General features: G+C 39.7%; 1 protein-coding gene across 6 annotated transcripts in view; it reads right to left on the bottom strand.

The window, feature by feature from the left end:
* GPR63 (G protein-coupled receptor 63) overlaps nucleotides 1-13,753 on the bottom strand; it is a 39,616-nt gene that overhangs the window by 16,421 nt on the left and 9,442 nt on the right. For 5 of the 6 annotated variants that reach the window (XM_033055261.2, XM_033055266.1, XM_033055267.2 and 2 more), the window contains exons 2-3: nucleotides 5,261-5,346; nucleotides 896-973 (exon numbers count right to left, since the gene is read on the bottom strand). The gene's annotated coding sequence lies outside the window, so the exon portion shown is untranslated. The other variant, XM_033055263.2, reaches the window with a different exon arrangement.

Here is a 13,753-nt window from a genome sequence, read left to right as displayed (position 1 = left end):
ATGGTGGGCTGATTCCTGGCTGCTCTTTCACTCCCCTCCTCAACTGGCCAGGGGAGAAGTATTACAAAAGGTTTGTACATTGAAGTAAGAACAGGGAGAGAACATTCACCTGCTTAAGAGCTTAAGGCTCTGCCTAATTATTTCCATCTCCTCCCCACCAGCAATGCAGAGGGACAGGGAACAGGGATTTCAGTCAGTTCATCACACGTTTTTTCTGCTGCTCCTCCCTCATCAAGGGAAAGACCACAAACTCTTCATCTCCTCCAGTGTGGATCCTTCCCATGGGAGACAGCCCTCCATGAACTTCTCCAACACAAGTCCTTCCTACAGGTTGCAGTTTTTCTTGAACACTCATGTGTGGGTCCCTTCCACTGACATTGGCTCTGCAGGTCATAAAGGAAGCTTCTGGCAGCTTCTCACAAAAGCCACCTCTGTAGCCTCCTTGCTACCAAAATTTTGTCACACAAACCCAATAGAGAGTCATAAAAATTCCACTTTCTAGAGGTCTTACTGCTTGAATGAAAGTTATAATTTTCTGTTTTGTCCTATTATATTTCCAAAATTGCAAAACTCAGCAAAAGTATATAAAGCTATCTACATTAATATGTTGCAAAAATTACTAATTCCATTAACTTTATAATAGATTTTTCTATCCCTCCATTCTTTTCCTTTAAATTTCATTTTTACACTAACACCATCACAGAAAACCTCAATGTCAATTACAAGCTAAAGCATATATATTAGCCAAAGCTCTTCTTTCTTTTATCTATATAAACTTTTCCCCTACTAGTCTTCGACAATTTTTAGAATAAAATATGTAACCAACAGAAAAAAGGTTAACGGAATTTTCCCGAACAAGTAAGAAATACTTTAGCAATGAACAAGAAAATCTCACCCAAAGTTCCACTGAGGTTTATGATTCCACAAGCTGAGAACACTATGAAGGAAAGGAAGCTGTAGCATTCTCCAGGGACTGCAAAAGAACATAAATTCAACAAATAATTCTGGACTTAAAATCTTGGAGCAAGAAAATTAGATCCCCAGGGTAGTATCTTTTAGAGTTGTGTAAGCAATAAGTCAGCAAAGGTAACCTCTGCATTTCTGATTGACTTTGTATAGGTCTTTTCAAGGTTCTAAAAGAAACTAATCTGCCATTAGAAAAATGCAAAACTCTCCTACAGACAATCTCTCCTACAGTTTCACATAGGAAACAAAAAAAGGAGCAGTTATTTTACAGAGAAAAGAGGTCACCAGAATGATCCTACAAATAAAATCTTTACTGGGGTTCAAGCTCTTTAATCTATAGAGGAGAAGAGGGAAATGCAAAACCAATACATTTGTTGATGATGAACATGAAGTGTTTCTCAGGTCAATTTAATAAAAACAAAGGTCAACTATAAAAAGGTACAGAGGGCTCTCTTGAGAGTTAGTGGCAAGCTAACCATCTACCCCATAAAATTCAGCACTAGAGATAAAGCTATGCCTGTATTGAAAAAAAGTTATCTGCACAGTAACAGATGCTAAACCAATATTTACCACCTAGAAGAAAAACAGACCTTCAAATTTTCATAGTCTGGTCTAGGAAAACATCAGCCAAGTTTTCAGAATTGTTAGCAAAGGAAACTGAGAAGAAAATCAGGAGCCAGCTGTATATACTGTATATTTAGATACACCACCTGCTACAATGCACATCTATGGCATCTCTTCAGTTATGTTCAGTTCTGCACCACTTGATCTCTGTTAAAAAGCAACTGAAAAAACATATAGAGGTCTACCAAGTTTTTAGTGACACAGGGAAAGTGAATGTTTGCTGTCTCTCATAACATAAGAATAGAAAAAGTCAAATCACTAAACACCTCTGAAGATCATCTTCTCCATCTTCTCCAATCTCTGCTCAAGCAGGGCTGCCTAGTAGAGGGTCAGAGTAGAGAAAAATTGACTCCTGATGCTCATGAGGAATTTCCTGTTTCAGTTTCTGCCCACTGCCTCTATCACCTGTCACCACTGAAAAGATCCTGGTTCTGTCCTCTTTGTACCCTCTCTTCAAGTATTTATACACATTGATAAGACCCTCTTGAGCCTTCTCTGCTTCAGGCTGAACAGTCCCACCTCTCTCAGCGTTTCCTCACAGAAGGGATGTTCCAGCCTCTTCATCATCTTTGTAACCCTTCACTCTACTCTCTTCAGTATGTCCATGTCTCCCTCAAACTGAAGAGCCCATATATGGAAATTATTACTTCCCAAGTAATTATGGAAACATTTGCCACAGGATGTTGTGGATGTCATACAGCTTCTGTGAATTCAGACAGCATTTGGGATCTATTTCATATCATTATACAGGTGTCCATTTAGAAAGAGGTGAATCACTCATCTCTCTCTGCTGACTGCAAAGGCCTTCTGATTTGAATATAGACATCTGAGCACATACATGCAGTTACTTGACTAGCCTTAAATATATATAACAGCATTTGCTTGCTCAGGTTAAGTTTACATCCTCACACTCTGAAAGTATAAAGATCAGCAGAGGCTTAGATGACAACGTGTATCATAAAAGCTTTAAAGAGAGAAAAAAAGAAAAATCAAACAAAAAACAGAGAAACAACAGCTAATGTGTCATAGTAAACAAGCAAAGCTTCAGAAAATACTGCTATATCCTAAATTTTCCTTAACAGAAGGAACCAGACAAGGAGAGAAGGAGTAAAAGTGTTCTGCATCCTTAACTAGAATGTGCTACCCTGCGTTTCTCAAGGCAGTAGCACCCAGTACATAGCAAAGAACAAAGGACTCACAAACTCTATAGCTTATTCCTAACAAACCCAAAAAAGGAAAAAAATAATCTCACACATGTTCTCCCACCATCCCAACTCTCAATGCAAATAGGTACATCCTCTTTTGTGTGTGTAACCTAGTAAAGAGGACTGTAGGCTTTAAATCCCATGTTGCTCCTGTGCTCCTTGCTTCCTGATGGTTTCCAGCAGCACCCTTCTCTGTGCTCTGTTTATCACTCTTAGTATGAAGTGCGCGCAGTGCACACAGAATCTGCATGCCCAGATATTGGTTGGGATTTACACTTACCTAACCTGCAGGCAATGTTCTTTCTTGGCTATCATCCTTCATGGAAGTGACTGACCAATTCAGCCAATAAACTCAAGAGCTTCCCTTCTGTTGCCACCATATATAATTTTTTCTCCTTTTTCTTTTCTCCCTACTTAAAGGCCTTCTTCCATGAGCATGCACATGATTATTAAACATGTGCCTCCACCCTTCTTCCGACCCTTCCAACTTCTCCAAAATTATGTAAAGATGAAAGAAACCAATAAGATAATTTCACAGCAACAGCATTTCAGTCCTCACTTGCTCTTTGAGAAAGGCAGATCCTGTAATTTCAAAGCCCCAATCTTTGCTGAATGGTAATCACCCAGCTTGTAAAAGACAACCATGCTTTGATAATTTAAATGGGTAAGTCTACTGATGGTCAGGTACTCAAGAAAGAGGCAGATAGGTACCTTTTTGTTACAGCATTCTCACTTTGGGAACGTGTACTCTCACAGATTCTTTTCAGATGCAAAAAAGCTTCATAGTGTCACTTTTTTCAATTTCAGTGCCGAAATTTACTGTGTATGCACATTTTCTCTCAAGCACGGTTCTCACTCATATACAACTTTCTTTTTATGGAACATAATAGGCACAATTATTTCAATGAAGTACATACTTAAACCTAAATAACACACAAATTCCATTCATCAAGTGTAATTATTGCTAGAACTATGGTGTCTGTTTTGAACAGCTTTAGAAGCTAAAAGGTTCCTGTTCAAAATTTGGATAGCATGCTCAACTGGAAATAAAAGATTATATGTTATATGCAAAGCTGACATCAGTCAAAGCCAGGAACTCCAAAAAAGAGGGAACATAACAGTGCCATAATAACAGTTAAGTTTAACGTAGATCAGAACACACTATGAATAGATGTCAAAGTGTTCAGTGACTTAATAAATTTGGCTGCTAAAAGCAAGCATATATTGGCAATACTGACCAGCACCAAGATTTCATCCAGCATACAAAAATCATTCTTATTCAAACCTGAAGGCAGCACTGCCTGGTACAGTGATCCTATTTCTTTGGAATATTTTAAGTGGTCACAGAAGCTTTTACATGCTTTATAGCTACTACATTTTACAGGCAAATTTCAGCAAAAAATTATTTTTTGCAACATAAAAAACATTTTAAAAGCAAAATATTCTTAGGGGAAAAACAATAAAAAGAAGCATGAAGGGCATGGGCTTATTTTGTTAAAAGAATTTATGTGCCATGAGAAAATACTCGAGTACGTGCTCTCCGACACCACATTATTGTACAAAGTAGCCCAGGACATACATCCCTCTAAATACAAACCAAGCATTTCCTATGCAATTAAGCAAAGGCAGGAACATGTTACAATGGAATCCTTTCTGCTAACACCAGTGAAGAGAATGAGTCAGAGCACAAAGCAGCAGGGACAATGTTCTTACTCACCTAAAAGGAACCAGCAGTTTTCAATTTTAATACCTATTTACATATAACCTAAATTGAAACTAATCAACTACACCGCATGAGTAGATGACCCATAAAACTGTTCACAAGAGGCATTACTTTAATTTAGGAAATTGTTCTTTTTTCCACTCTATAAACACTGCTGTGGCAATTTTCATAGGAAGTACTGTGGGAAATAGTCACCTCTGCTTTGGGTCATTTAGTATAACTAATTGCCTTCTCGATGATATTTCCTTATGACCTTAATTCAGAGAGCCACTAACTGTCAAAAAATATCAGTCATGGCAATCTTTATCACTACTGTAAACCACAAATATTCCAAATGCAAAAAATAATTCTATTTTCTTAACTCTTGGGAAAAATCATATTCTCAATTTGCAGATCATGTGAAAGAACTTAGTAAGTTCCAGGTTCATTTCTAGTTCTGACATATTTCCCCTGACTTCTAACTTGCCCACTAGTTCTACGGTCACATTAACCATAACCATGATGAAGAGCTGAGTGAGTACTGTAGCACTTTGAGCAACTGTAAATGTTGAACATTATTGAAAATATACTATTTTAATTCATATCCTCTGCCTACTTATTAACATGCAACTAACAAGTTTAAAGCTTCCTAAAAGATTGGATTCCTAAAACTTAAGTGTATCTTTGAATTATGCATGGAACCTCTATATGTCAGTGTAGCAAAAAAACCCCAAAAAACTAACACACAAAACCCAAAGCATACCAATCCAGACAGGCTCCCACGAAGAGCAGGAATCATAAGTCATCTTGTGCTGTTTTATTCAGCTAATTATTGTCTTCCCATATAACCTGCAAAAAAAAAAAAAGGCATATTTACATTCAAGGCAGGACAAGGGAAGAATAACAAAATTTTCCCTCTAGTAAAACTTTATTTTTACTGGGAGAAGTAGAATATGCTGTGTCTCCTGACAGAAGGGAGATGCATGTCCCCTTTCTGGCAGAAGGTATAGAAAGGACTAAGGCAAAGTTTCATCAAACCAGAGATCCTCAGCTATGTCACCTGTAGATTGTAAGAATCTCACCATTTCATACTAGTATCTGTCAGGGCTGGAGTAACACGTCTTTTCAGGTCTCATTCAGTGTTTATTTCACCTGTAGACAAGCACACAGCAGCCAGCTGCTGTAAGTCTTACTGGATGTATCAAAATAAATTCTTACTCTTAACCATCAGGATCCTGATCCTAAAGATGCTCAAAACAAGAATATTTAAATCTACTACTGATCATCAAAAAGAAGGAAAATAAATTTTTCCACAAACAGCAAAGATGACGGCATTGAAAAAACAAAGGACAAGAAAACAGGTCCAGAGAAGAAGAATAAATCATTAAAAGCTTCAATGCAGGACCTCAGCACTTCCTTTACACATGCATATACCAATCATCACACACCTAATGTACCTCAGATAGCTAAATTATTTCTGCAAATTGGGCCTAACATAGCTAAAAAGCTGCATAGTCTATCATGAGTTCATGACAGATCATCAGCTCTTAATTGAGAATGTCACTTTTCAAGGTAGCTTTACCTTATACTCTTAGAAGGAAGCCATAACATTTCAGTGAGCCTTGAAAACTGAGTTTATCACACTAATAGTTTCAAGTGACCTAATTAATTTATAAATATTGTGTATATGTATATATGTATATCAAGAGGACACATATATGTGACACACTACGTGCTTGTTTTTAAAAGGTTACATAATTTCTGCAAGAATAAACTTTAGGAACATCTCTAAGTCACCTCCACACTGGAACAAAAGATAACCAGGATCCTTCAGGAACAGGTTTCTAAATAAATGATGATGCACACAGGGGCTGAAGGACAAACCAGACAAGGAGTTTACAACGACGTCCAGCAAGGGAAGCAATAACAACAAGCTGAACTCCAGACTGCCCATAATGTACTGATCCCTCTGATCATTCAGTGCTGAGTTTCTGTATCTGCAGCCAACTCAACACAGACTTCAAAGACCAAAAACATAAGGCTTGATTTGCCATACTGGAGTCTGCTGAGACATCTGCCTTCTGCAGAACACATTATCCAGCCACAAGGGAAGTTGGCATCTGAAAGATTTTTCTGATAATCTATTAATACAGGTTGCTTTCCATGAGCACAAGAATTTGGTCTTTGCATTTATTCCACAGAAAAAAATGGGAAGGAAAACAATTCTCAGATACACCTGTGTATAAAAGAGATAAAGTGTAGCCATTGGATTATTACAGACTTTCCCCACTTGGTTTCCTCTTTAGTGAGGCAAGTAATATAAACTGGTAATCTTCCCTTTTCTGCTTTCTGAAGGGTCAAAGAAGTGAATAGGTTTTCAGGAGCATGCACAAGATTAAATAACTCAGTAACCTGCAAGATCTTCCCACCAGACAAGCACATTCCCTGACACAAGAGCCATTTCCAATCTCTACTTACATGATCATAGAAAATATTTGCAATTCTCACTAAAATAAGTGTCTTTAAAATCAATTTACACAAGCATCTGAAACATCGCAATGAAGTAGGAAATTCTTTCATTTCAAGCCTCCAAGAAGGAAAAAAACAGAAGTACAGAAATTTCACAATTACAAGCCACACGGACTATAAGCCGCATCTCCGGATGTCGGCAACATTTCATTCTTTGTCCATAAATAAGCCGCACCTGATTGTAAGCCGCTCTGTCACTCACAGCGAGGACCTGCGTGCAACAAAGTTGCCAAATAGTAACAGAATCGCGGCATGGCGAGGTTTACTGGCTCGGCTCAGGTCGGGAGGGCTCAGCCCGCTCGGGGCTGCTGACAGGGCCAGGTGGCCCAGCTCGGCGCTGCCGCTCGGCGGGGCCACTTGGGGCTCACTGCCGCTGGGCTCGCTCGCCTCGGCCCAGCGCTGCCCTGCAGTGGCAGGCGGGCACGGAGCCTGCTGGCGCCTGCGGTGGCAGGCAGGGATGGAGCCCGCTGGCACCCAGGGTGGCGGCAGCAGGAGGGGAAGGAGCCCCCTCAGCTCCCGCGGCGGCGGCAGGCAGAGACGAAGTCTGCCTGCTCCTGCGGCGGCAGGCAGGGGCAGGAGCCCCCTGCCTCCTCCCCGGGCCGTGGGAATGGCAGCACGGAGCCCACCGCCTCCCCCCTGGGCTGCGTTGCCTGGAGGAGGGAGCCCCCGCCTCCCTCCCCCTCCCCCTGTGCTGCCGGCACGGAGCCCACCTGCACCCACTGCGCAACAGAGTAACCAATTTGTAACAATCGCATAATCCCAGGATTTACTGGCAGGCGCTTGGCTCAGCACCCTGGTTGCACTTCTGGGGTTGGAAATTTCAGAAAATTTTCCACATATTAGTCACTCCTGAGTGTAAACCGCATTTCTGGGGTGGAAGCAAAATTTTAGTCAAAATGGTGTGGCTTATAATCATGAAATTACTGTACTTTTCCAAAGCAAATCTGGCAAATTTTATTAAATTGGAGTACCTTGCAGAACTTGCTGGGCAAGATTGCTTTGGGTAGTTTTCTGTTGACAGTTAGGGGTTAACAATGTTTCATAATTAAATTCCTTTTTTCCCACTCCATTATAAATTATTACAGTAATTTCACGACTATAAGGCGCACCCTTTGGACTAAAATTTTCCCCTGAACCTGGACGTGCACCTTATAGTCCGGTGTGCCTTATATGATGTACAAAGTTGCGACATTTGCCACCCCAGAAGTGTGAGCTGTGAGCCGTGGGGGAAGCCAGCAGTGCCACGGCAGCCAGGTGGAGGTGGGCCTGGGGACCCACGGCTGCCAGGTGGGGGTGGGCCCGGGGGCCTATGGCACCACCCCTGTTGGGTCTGGGTGGGCCTGGGGGCCCATGGCTGCCGGGTGGAGGCGGGTCCAGGGGCCCGCGGCACCGCCCCTCCCGGGTCCAGGCGGGCCTGGTGGCTCACGGCACCACCCCTGCCGGTTACAGGCAGGCCCAGGGGCCCATGACTGCCAGGTTGAGGTGGGGCCTTGGCCAGCAACCGCGCGGAGGGAGCTGGGCGCAAAGCCTCGCTGCAAAAAAGAAATGTGCCCTATATTCCAGCGCGCCTTATATGATCTACAAAGTTGCGAATTTTGCCGACTCCCAGTGGGTGCGCCTTATAGTCCGGTGCGCCTTATGGTCATGAAATTACTGTAGTCAGACTTTTTTCTAAGAACACAGGAAAAGCTTCATAAGCCTCATGAAATTTGAGTGCAAGGACTCCTGATCCTGCAAAGAGCTGTACTAGTAGAGTTAGAACCTTGACAGTATCAGTGCTTAGATTTGGCAGAGCTACTGATAGGGTAGTCCTGATCTTTTCTTCCTTCATTCACTCATTCCTGAACCCAGCTCCCCAGTCCCAAAGCAGAAGGAATAGACTGGACTAAAACAGAGCCTGGCAAGCAAATTTAAAAGCTTCATATTTCTGGCCTGAAGCTGTGAGGTGCTGAGGAACACAGAAGGTAGTTTATGACATAGATTTAGCTTCTTCATGCTAAAAGGTATTTTAATTCAAGACAGTCTGTCCTGTGCCACAAGCAAGAATGCTGCAAAACCCGTACTTACCGAGAAAAATTTGCATCTTTGATTCCCCATACCAGGAGCTGTCATTTCCAAAGAAATAGTGGAACTAAAATCACAAAGACCTTAAACATAATTAAACTTAAAGCTGTTTCCCACAGGTATTCAGGTTACATTAAAGACTTAACAAGAGCCTAGAGAAGATCAGGAATATTATGAAATTGTATTTCAAATGAGTCATAATTTTGTTACATACTTTAGTGACAATTCTCTGTGTCTCCTCATGCCTAGTCTATAGCCATATTTTATCAAGTTTTCCTAACATTTTCTTGGGATACTAAGTCTAACCACAGGCAACAATGAAGTGAAATACTGAAAGCTTAATTTCTTCACAAAAGAATCAGTCTATCAGAAGACAATAAGCAAGTAAAAAAGGCTGCTTCAAGTCAGAAAGCTTTAAGAGAGTTGTCCTGAGGCTATTTTGGCTTTTCAACTACAGAAACTTCTCCACTATATTCTCTGAATGAAAGACTGAGCTTTGTGAAAATGCTCCACTTTCATATACATTAAGGTAAAGATCTAAAGGCTCCTTGCATTACATCAGTCTTACTTCCTCTGTAGTGTCCCAATATACCCAACACACACTACAGCATTGCCTTCTGCTAAAAACAGAGGAAGATTAATTTTTTTATCAGTAGTTTGGACAACAGCTGTTAGCACGCTGTCTTCTCTTGTAAGCAAGGGTTTACAAAATCCATTTTATACAAATGGTGGTGCCAGCAGCAGCACTCTACACTGGTAGAATTTAAGCTGTCTCTCCCAAAGAAACATGCCTGTTTCTTGAAACAAAATTTATTTTAATAAAAATTCATCTCTTTATAAAAAGATGCAGGGATACTAGTGAAAAAGTGATTAGAATGACCAGATGTGTCCACTCTTCGCACTGTGCTGCCCACAAATTCCTGGGATTTGATTTAGCTGCCAGAGCAAAGTGTTCAGGCCTGCTTCTGCTTTTCCCTCAGGGATTCAGGTCATGCCAAGTTCTGTGCCTGCCCAGGAGTCTTGCTGCTGCAATACAGGTGCTCTGGATCTCACTTCTTGGCACTTGTCTCTCATGGAAGAGGTGCTGGTAGCAAGTCAAATGAGGTGACCCCCGCTCACAGCATCCTGCTCTGAGAGTGCTCAAAGGCTCCAATGGTAAGATTTAGCCATAAGCTAAGCAAAGATTTACTTTATATGCCTGTTTATATTATAACCTTCCTTCTCATATGTATATACATGTGTGCACATGCGCATATATTTCCAATACTTATTATTGTCTCTATTCAAACAAAGACAAACATAAAATGTTTTATATAAAAGAAAATTATCTAAGTTATAAGGTTACTTTGATTTTTTTCCCAGATTTATCCTATACTTTGCTTTTAGTCTAAATTAGTCTATTACAATCAGCTAAATGTTACTATTTTAACTTATTTTCCCTAATATAGAAACAGAGAATGAATAAACTATTGAATTCTTGATAGTGTCATCTAATTGATTTGATAACTTCAGAATTATTTTTGGGTCATGTCAGCCAACTAGAATAAAGCTTTTAAGATAGCAACTATTTTGGAGAAACAATCCTAGTCAGAAATAAATTCACGCTAGAGATTAAAAGACAGTTAAATTAAGAGTTCCCATCTTGACAAGTCTCAGGGTGAGATGACATATTACAGCATTCAGACCCTATGCAATACAGGCACTAAGAGTTTCTGCACAGACACAACAAGCAGGGCTTATAACATGCATCCCAAAGAGATAAAAATAAATTGATCACATTTGCAAGCCAAAAACATGTAAATGAACTAGTCTGATGATTTTTAAAGCACACTTTTTTGCATATAATACAAGAGATCAGTACTTCAATTTTTTTCTAGGTTTTTAAATTATAAAAATGCAAAGCAAACAAATATGTGCATCAACTGAAGAATTCAAATCCTTTTTAGGAGTAATTTTTTTAAAGTACCTTACAATTCCTTGTTACAAATAAATTAACAGTTAATAGAAGGGATTTTGTATACCCATTAGTTTTGTGCTACTTGGGACCTTTTAAACAAAGAGAAGACCAAATCAAATGCCTTCCACACAAAGTTACAGCAGTTCTAACTTCACAAACTTCATATTTAAGAAAGGTTTCTTTCCATGGAAAAGCTCCTTCAGTAATAAGTTAGGAATTTTCACATTATTTTTAAAAAGTAGAGAAATAAAAACCCAAAAATTTGCAAAAACACATACCCGCCCAAAAAACAACCGACCAACCAAAAAAAAATCCAAACCAAAAAATTTTTAAAAATCCAACAACCCTGAAAAAAAATCCCAAATCCCTCAAACCTACAAAGAGAAGTATTACCTTACCAGAAATGTGCAGTCCATTACTTCCTGTTGTCTTCCACTTCGGTAGCTAAAGATCATATTTCCCTACTCAACCAAAGGCTGTTTAAGTATGTTAAACTAATTAATTTTGCAAATTATAACAGTGTTTCTTCACTTATGGAGAAGTTTATTTAGTCTCTATTTAGATATGAAATTGAACCTGAGAAAATACTGTATGGAATTTATCATCCTGCACCCAGAATAACTCTAAATAGCAGAAATTTCACATATAGCTTCTAATTCAATTACAACTATTCAGTAACAGTTGAAAAATTCAGACCAAGAGACTCATATCAACCTTTTAAAGTATCAAAACACACAAAAGTTAGAAATAACTCAAAGTTATGGGCATGATTTATAAGAAAACAAGTGCAATGACATCTGCCATGAGAACAGAAAATTAAACCCTTGCCTCTATGCTCTCTATAAATCTCGTTATAGACTGCAATGATACTACTGAAATTTACATTATTCAGCATAAGACCTCAAAAACCAACACACAAAAAAAATCAGAAGTGATGCTTCTCCTGTATTTCCAGCTCAGAAGAAAAAAAAGCTCTTTTTAAGACCCAGCTTTCTCATGGGTCCTACTGCTCCTTCCATCACACAATGAGCACAGAGCGACTTATAGGAAAGATTGAAGGCATCAGGAGAAACCAGCCACCAGGACAATTTAACTTGCTGAGTCCCAAAGCCCCTCTGCAAAGGAGTGATTATAGAGGAGAAGTCATGTTTTACATGCCATGAAGTCCTAGTCTGTGTCTAGCCACTGTTCCAGTGAAAAGACAGTGGTAAATCCTGATCTGTAATGCAAACTAATAGCACTCATACAAATACAATAAATCCAGACATCTGACAATCATGGAGGGAAAAGTAATAGTGCCTCAATGCTATCTCCACAAAGACACCTGTTGCCTACCTGGTAGAAAAAGACCAGAAACAGTGTTTCCAGTGTTTTACTGGAAAACATTTAATTTCAATTCACAACACATAGAATGGAAACTCTACCAACCACCCGTACATACCTAAAACCTTCCCTAGCCTTCTTCTTCCTATTTAGCTTACAAACTATATTTGCTTGGCAAGCACTTACCATTTTCAGTCTTACCAAGAACTCTCCAGACCTTTTTGTTACAGAAGTAGCTAAGGTGAGCTTCTGAAGCTCCACAGACTGAAACATTACCTGTCCTCCTCCGAGTCCACCTTATCATCAGGAGAGGTTGTTGTCTTGTTGTCTGTCCTGCAGGTTCAGCTGACTTCACTCTTCATTCCAATTAGCTGCATACTTAGCTAAAATGGCTAAGGTATGCTTGCCCTTTCCACTGGTAAGGAAAATAAAAACAAAAAAACACCTCTGCTGGACCAGTCATTAACCCTGGTCTGGAAGCCTGATAGATTTTCAGCAAAAAAGCACTAGGGAAAAAAAACAGGTATCTTCTTGGGCAGATCAAGTATCAAACCCCCAGTTAAATTCCTTTACTCGGCGCAACTTCCTGTACGTATATCAAATAGCTATAATATAGATGTTTATACATTAAATTCAAAACCTCTAACTTCACCAGGTCTGTAGAAGCTCTGTTCTTTCTCAAATGCTCTGAAGCAACTCAGCTCACTTCTTCACATCAGTTTTTCAGCCAGACCATACTGCTGTCAGGTCTTTATACACTGTTATCTATCCACTAGTCAGTAGTTTGAATGATTATTCTAGAATCTGCTTCTCTGTACAGCTTCTGTCCACTTCCTAATTTCCATAGCAATTTTTTGTTCAGTGACCCACATCCCAAGTAGTTTCAGTGGGAAGTTAAGGTACCTTTTGTAAATACTAATAAAGCAATGAAAATTAACAAACCATAAAATACAGGAAATTAACTTCTCATCACATCATCTAGCTACCCACCTAAACGAGTTTAAAATACCAGCTTCAAGCAGTCTGATATTCTAGGGACACCCAGTTGCCACTTCATTTATAGTCTGTTTCCTTAGCAACACTATAATCCATCTGGTTGCAGAAAGCTAAATTCTCAAACCATATCCTCCTGCACCGGAAATAAGCTAAAGCCATTTATATTTAAAACAGACATCGTGATTACGGAGCATATAAATGAATCTGAAAAGGCAATAATGTCCTTAAAACACACATGCAAATTCTCACTGCCCCAGTTTGAAAAGTTGGTCCCCATACTGAGAATATCTTCCACCAAAAGTTTCAGAAATGAAAATACTTCACCTTTGTTTCACCATGTCCAGCTGAAGAGGCCTTCAGAACTGTACCTGGTCCATCAGTTCTCTT

This window comes from Catharus ustulatus, chromosome 3 (assembly GCF_009819885.2).
Source record: "Catharus ustulatus isolate bCatUst1 chromosome 3, bCatUst1.pri.v2, whole genome shotgun sequence".
In the NCBI taxonomy this organism is placed as follows: domain Eukaryota; kingdom Metazoa; phylum Chordata; class Aves; order Passeriformes; family Turdidae; genus Catharus; species Catharus ustulatus.
Note: the sequence above shows the minus strand (reverse complement) of the source record. Positions and strands in the feature narration are given on the sequence as shown.